Consider the following 6,697-nt stretch of genomic DNA (forward strand, 5'->3'; position numbering starts at 1 on the left):
AATCAATGATTCTCTCTCATCATTGATGTTTCTATCTCTCTCTCCCTCTCCCTTCCTCTCTGAAATCAATAAAAATATATTTTAGAACATTTCTTTAAACCTGTTTAGTCTTCCAGCTAAAACTCCATTTGGCTCCTCCTATTTATAGCAAAATAAATAAATACATGCATATATATATATATAAATATATATGGTGAGGCAAAAGTACTTTTATAGTTGTTCATATGGAAAATAACACAATAATTAATAAATAATAATAAAGAATAAACTGTGTTTCGCATACTCACAACTGTAAACCTATTTTGCCCCACCCTGTATTCATACATAAATACATATAAATATTTTATTTATTTATTTATTTATTTATTTATTTATTTATTTATTTATTTATTTATTTATTTGTTTAAATATATTTCTATTGATTTCAGAGAGGAAGGGAGAGGAAGGAATAGAAACATCAATGATGAGAGAGACTCAATGATCCACTGCCTCCTACAGGCTCCCTAGTGGCGATCGCACTTACAATCCAGGCATATGCCCTGACCAGGAATTGAACCTCCTAGTTCATAGGTTGATGCTCAACAACTGAGCCACCCTGATGGGTGAAATATTTTTTTTAATTCTCAAACTAAACTCACTGTTTTCACTTTCCATTTTTGTCTCTCATTTTCTATCTTTAATTTGCTTTTAAGTAAAATAAAATTTTATTTTAACCAGCTTCAAAGCTTTATTAATTCCACAAAACTTTACCAATTACAGTGTTGTTTTTTTAAAATCTTTATTGTTCAATTACAGTTGTTGCTTTTTTCCCCCCATAGCTCCCCTCCACCTGGTTCCCACCCCACCCTCTGCCCTTACTGCCCCCCAACTGTCCTCATCCATAGGTGCACGATTTTTGTCCAGTCTCTTCCCTTTCCCCCCGAGAATTGTCAGTCCACTCCCTTTCTATGCCCCTGATTCTATTATATTCACCAGTTTATTCTGTTCATCAGATTTTTTATTCACTTGATTTTTAGATTCACTTGTTGATAGATATGTATTTGTTGTTCATAATTTTTATCTTTACCTTTTTCTTCTTCTGCCTCTTCTTAAAGAATACCTTTCAGCATTTCATATAATACTGGTTTGGTGGTGATGAACTCCTTTAGCTTTTTCTTATCTGTGAAGCTCTTTATCTGACCTTCAATTCTGAATGATAGCTTTGCTGGGTAAAGTAATCTTGGTTGTAGGTTCTTGGCATTCATCACTTTGAATATTTTTTGCCACTCCCTTCTGGCCTGCATAGTTTCTGTTGAGAAATCAGCTTACAATCATATGGGTACGCCCTTGTAGGTAACTAACTGTTTTTCTCTTGCTGCTTTTAAGATTCTCTCTTTGTCTTTTGCTCTTGGCATTTTAATTATGTGTCTTGGTGTGGTCCTCTTTGGATTCCTTTTGTTTGGGGTTCTCTGAGCTTCCTGGACTTGTAAGTCTATTTCTTTCACCAGGTAGGGAAACCCATTACAGTGTTTATATAGAATCTCAACTCTTGAGATAAATCCTATTTAGCCCATGCATAGCTACCATACTTATGAGCTGAAAAACAGGGCAGATTTGTTTCCTGTACCTCTGTGGGTGTAGTGTGGAAGACGGCTAATTCTGAGAATAAACTTCAAAGGCATAAAACGAATCTTGTTTGCACCTTGATTCTAACAAATGAATTTTTAAATGATTCTTGCATATGCAGGCCATATTATTATGTAACATTTTGTTAGGTTTTATAATGGCATGGTAATTATGTTAAACAAAATTTAAATATTCTTATCAAGACATTTAGGAGTGAATAAAACGATGCTTTGGAAAATGTTTAAGGACAGAGATAAAATAAGATCACCAAATACTGACAGGTGATGAATCTTGATAATGGAAATAGGAGAATTCATTTTATTAAAATATTTTGCTATATGTTTGAAAATTCCCATAATAAAAACTAAAACAAAATAATGTACTAGTTAACTTTTTTTCTATATAGTGTAAACAAAACTCCAGATATGCACTTAACAAAAAATAACTGAATTTCCATTCAGCAGTTAGTGGTTAGTTTTTTTTTGTTTGTTTTGTTTTAAATATATTTTATTGATTTTTTTTTTACAGAGAGGAAGGGAGAGAGATAGAGAGTTAGAAACATCGATGAGAGAGAAACATCGATCAGCTGCTTCCTGCACATCTCCTACTGGGGATATGCCTGCAACCCAGGTACATGCCCTTGACCGGAATCGAACCTGGGACCTTTCAGTCCACAGGCCGATGCTCTATCCACTGAGCCAAACCGGTTTCCGCTAGTGGTTAGTTTTAAAAGGAACACAAATGCCTATTTATACAAAAATTTGGGTTGGCCATATATTATTCAATAGGGTGCACATAACTATAAATAGAGACTAGGAAATTACATGCTTAGTCAGTTTGAAGTCAGTTTGCATAAGTTTTTGAAGTCAGTTTGGCATTTGGCTTAGTTACAAAAAAATTTTTGATATATTAAGTAAAATATATTTTACATGAAATTTAAATTATGTATGTATGAATATGGCACGTACATTTCATGTACATATGTATATGGTACTAGAATTAGGTCTATAAATTTTGTAACAATACTGCATATAAAGTAGAACTCTCATTCAGCAAAAGCAACTACATAATACCTATTATTTTCAAATGATCCATGAAAACTATGTACCAACCCTTTCTATGACTAAATCATGTCTTGCATAGTCACAGACAAGCCATTCATTGATACAATAATAAAGCAAAGCAAGTTTACCACCATATTATCTTATAAGACTCATGTACTAGTAAATTCTCAAAAAATGTGGGAGAACAAATTAAATTCCCAGTATAAACTATAGTGTGAATTGGGTTTCTGAAATATGCATATCAAATTATTTTTTACTCAAAAGACTAATATTAAAAGATAAGCCTTGTTTTAGATTTACAATTTCTTATCATATGAGGAATTTGTACCTTCCTGAAGATAAGGACAATGTCCAATACCAATATAACACAAGCTACAAATACAAGTTTTAACTTCCTAGTGTCCACATTAAAAAGAAAGTTAAAAAAAATAGGTGAAATTAATTTTAGTAATATAATTTATTTAGTTCTATATGTACAAAATATAATTTCAGCATAAAAGCAATATAAAATATGTTAATTAGATGATATATACTTTGTTTTTTATACTAAGTTTTTGAAATCTACTGTGTATTTTATAATTATAGAAGAGCTCAATTTGAATGCTAAATTTTCATTGAAAATACTTGATCTGGATTTATATTTTATAAAATTATAGTTGAAAATGTAGATTTTATATATTTGTTCAAATATTTGCAAAGTTTTTAATAACTTAATAAATATGAATTTTTATTTAAATGAAAATTAATAAATTAAAATTACAGCTCCTCAATAGTCAAACAAATCAAGCATTCAGTCGCCACCTGGAGCTGGTAGTTACCACACTAGACAGCTCTGGTTTGTTGTCTTTCGACCTGAGTAGTTGAGACAATGGAAGTGAAGAATGTCTAATACTCATTTATTGTGTATGTTTTAAAAGAAAAACATGAGGAAAATAAAAATGATTTTAGATTTTTCTCCCCCTCAGAAAACTACAAGACATAATTTGATTATTTTACTTTTATAGTATTTAGCCACAGATAAAAAATAAAAGTTATAAAGTCTGTCTCATACTCACCATTATACATTTAAAAATTGCATTGTCATTTAGAACATAAGTTATTTGCTTCTGAGTAAAAAAACTTTGTAGCTATTTCTCTTAAAGGTACAAAAATGCCTTATGATAACTAGCTTGGATTTTTCCAGTTTTATTTCCAAGCTCCCAAGTATGGGCTGGTTTCAGCCTATAAGAGCTGATGGGGGCAATTCTGAGCCACAGGTGTTTCTGAATACATTCTCACTGACATGCAGACACACATGTTGCCAATGGAAATTCACCAGTCTTCTGCATGCATTAGAACACACAGTCTCTTCTCTGCCCTCCACTCTGGATTATTTTTTTACATTCCTCATATTTTTTTTTCTAATTACAACTGTATGCAGCTTCACACTGGGGCTGTAGGCTGTGGGTTCTTCAAACACGACTGAATTACAGGGACATAACATGTTCTTTAAATTCAATAATTTATTCCAGTATGATTGTAAAAATCGAACACATTTAGCACATAGTGAATATGCCCCACACTGATCTAAGAATGTCTCTTGTTCCAGTTTATTCCATCCTCCCAACACCCCTCAAAGTATGTCTCACTATCTTTCTCATTTACAGGGGTAGTAACCATAACACAGAGAGGCTGGTCAACCACTGTCAGATGGCAGAAAGTGGAGGAGCTCGTATTTGAATTGAGAACTCTGGTCACAGAGTACCTGCTTATCCTCTCTGTTTCCTCACTTTAGCCATCTTTGGCCCAACCTCTGGACAGTCATGTCCTGAAGTCAGCTTGTTTCTTTGGGATAACATTTCACTTGCAGTTGCTGGTCCTATTATTCCTGGAAATATAAGCAGAATCGACCCATATGGACACTGGTTTCAGGTTAATAGAGGTGTTTGAAGCCAGGATTGCTCTTAGCCCAGACTACATAAGAAATAATACCATTGCCCCATCCTGGGCTGGGCCCTTCAACCCCTGAGCAGCACACCTGCTATCAGGGGACCCACACAGCAGAGCTCAGGTTACTGGAGCTTCTTTCAGTAACTCTGGATTTAGGACTTTTACTCCAATCCTATATAATAAAGAGCTAATATGCAAATGGACTTCATGCCCTCATGCCCTTGAACCCTAGTGCCAGGGCCGGGGGACCTGAGGCTGGGCCAGAGGACCTGAGGCTGCACAGGGGGGCCTGCGGCTGCACCCGCCACCCAGCGATGGGCCAGGAGACCTGAGACTGAATGCCCCCTACAGGGCTTGAAGGGGATGGGGCTGGCCAGGTCTGGGTCTCACGCAGTTTCAAGGCTCATGTGGGTGAGTGGGGACTTGACTCTGAGTCCCATGGCATGCCCCAGACTCTGACAGGAGGGAGATTTTCATATACATTTTACTAATTTTCTTTCATCTCTTACACTTCTATTATAGAGAAAGGGCAAATAGCAATATTAAAATATTTCCTCTAGTTAATTCCCTTTTAATGTGCACGAATTTCATGCACCAGGCCACTAGTCCAATATAATAAAAGCATAATATGCAAATCAACCAAAAGGCAGAACAACTGGTGGAACAACCAGTCGTGATGATGTGCATTGATCACCAGGGGGCAGACGCTTAATGCAGGAGCTGCCCCCAGCCCACAGGGCTCAGGCCAGCCAAGGCAGGTGCCAGCAGGGGACAATCCCAATCGCCCCGCCAGTTGCCCCACAGATCAGCCCTGATTGCTGGCCAGGCCTAGGGACCCTATCCATGCATGAATTTCATGCACCAGGCCTCTAGTATAAAGATATAAGTGAGACCCTTTTGCCTCCTGACCACAAGATCCCTATATTTGTAAGTATCTTAAATTTGACTCCTATTGAAAGTATCCTGTTAACTAATAGTTTTTTCCTGTCACCAGTCAACCTCATTTGACCTTTTTATAACTAATTTCTATTTTGATTACTTTTTAAAAAATTGGCTGTTAATACATATATAGGTGAAAGTGCACTTCTCCCACCATTTTTTGTTAATCCTATATCTGTCATTCATTTTTTCCTGAATTGAAGGAAATGCTGATGAGGTTTTGGTTTTGTTGCTGTTGTTGTTTTTACGTAATTCTGGATAGCAGAAAATAATTGACATTTTTTTCCTACTGGTCCAGCCAATCACTTACTGAAGATTGGGTAAATATATTTAAAAACGTACTGCTGTTCTCGTTTCAGCAGCACATACACTAAAATTGGAATGATACAGAGATTAGCATGGCCCCTGCACAAGGATGACATGCAAATTCGGGAAGCGTTCCACATTTAAAAAATAAATAAATGAAATAAAAACTAAAAACATACTGCTAATTAATCCATTTTTAAGCAGATCTTTTTCTGCCCTGCATTTTAATAGGCTTTTATTTTTTTAACATTAATTTTTTAAAAAAATATCAGCATAAGTCAATATTTCAAAAAATGCTACATAGGTTAAGTGACATTTTTACTGCTACACTTTTGTCCATGAACTAAATTTCCTTTGGTTTTCCTTTTGCATGGTCTTTTCTACATAGTTCAACTCTGGATGCCATAAGGAATGGATGTCTCTGATGGGTGTGACTAATGGGTGGAAAGGCCTGAGGGGGAAGTGGGCAAAGGGGATGCTGCAAAGTCATACATTCTGTGTGGATCAATGAACTTGCTTCAGTTAAGTTTCCCACCTACCACCATCTTCTGAAACTAAAGAAGCCCCCCAAGATCTTACTGTGTCAAATTTAATAATCAATATGAATCTTGCTTACTTACCTTCTCAGCAACATTTGCCAAGTGGATCACACTTTCCTTTAAAAATGTGATGACTCAGTTTATAGGACACCATTCTTTTATTTTTTTTTTCTTACTTTCCTGATGACACCTTTGCAGTCCCCTTTGCTGCTTGTCATATTGACCTCCAGATGCTTGAGCAATCCAGGGCTCAGGCCTTAGACCCTATTTAATCTTGCCATATTTATTTTCCAGGTGAGCTCATACAATAAATGA

The 6,697-nt window shown here is 35.6% G+C and overlaps 1 non-coding gene across 1 annotated transcript; it reads left to right on the forward strand.

Moving 5' to 3' along the window:
• Nucleotides 1-5,883: 5,883 nt before the first annotated feature.
• On the forward strand, nt 5,884-5,987 carry LOC132228907 (U6 spliceosomal RNA). The gene has a single exon (XR_009451514.1). It is a non-coding gene; the product is annotated as a U6 spliceosomal RNA (small nuclear RNA).
• The last annotated feature ends 710 nt before the right edge of the window (nt 5,988-6,697 follow it).

Source organism: Myotis daubentonii, chromosome 2 (assembly GCF_963259705.1).
Source record: "Myotis daubentonii chromosome 2, mMyoDau2.1, whole genome shotgun sequence".
In the NCBI taxonomy this organism is placed as follows: domain Eukaryota; kingdom Metazoa; phylum Chordata; class Mammalia; order Chiroptera; family Vespertilionidae; genus Myotis; species Myotis daubentonii.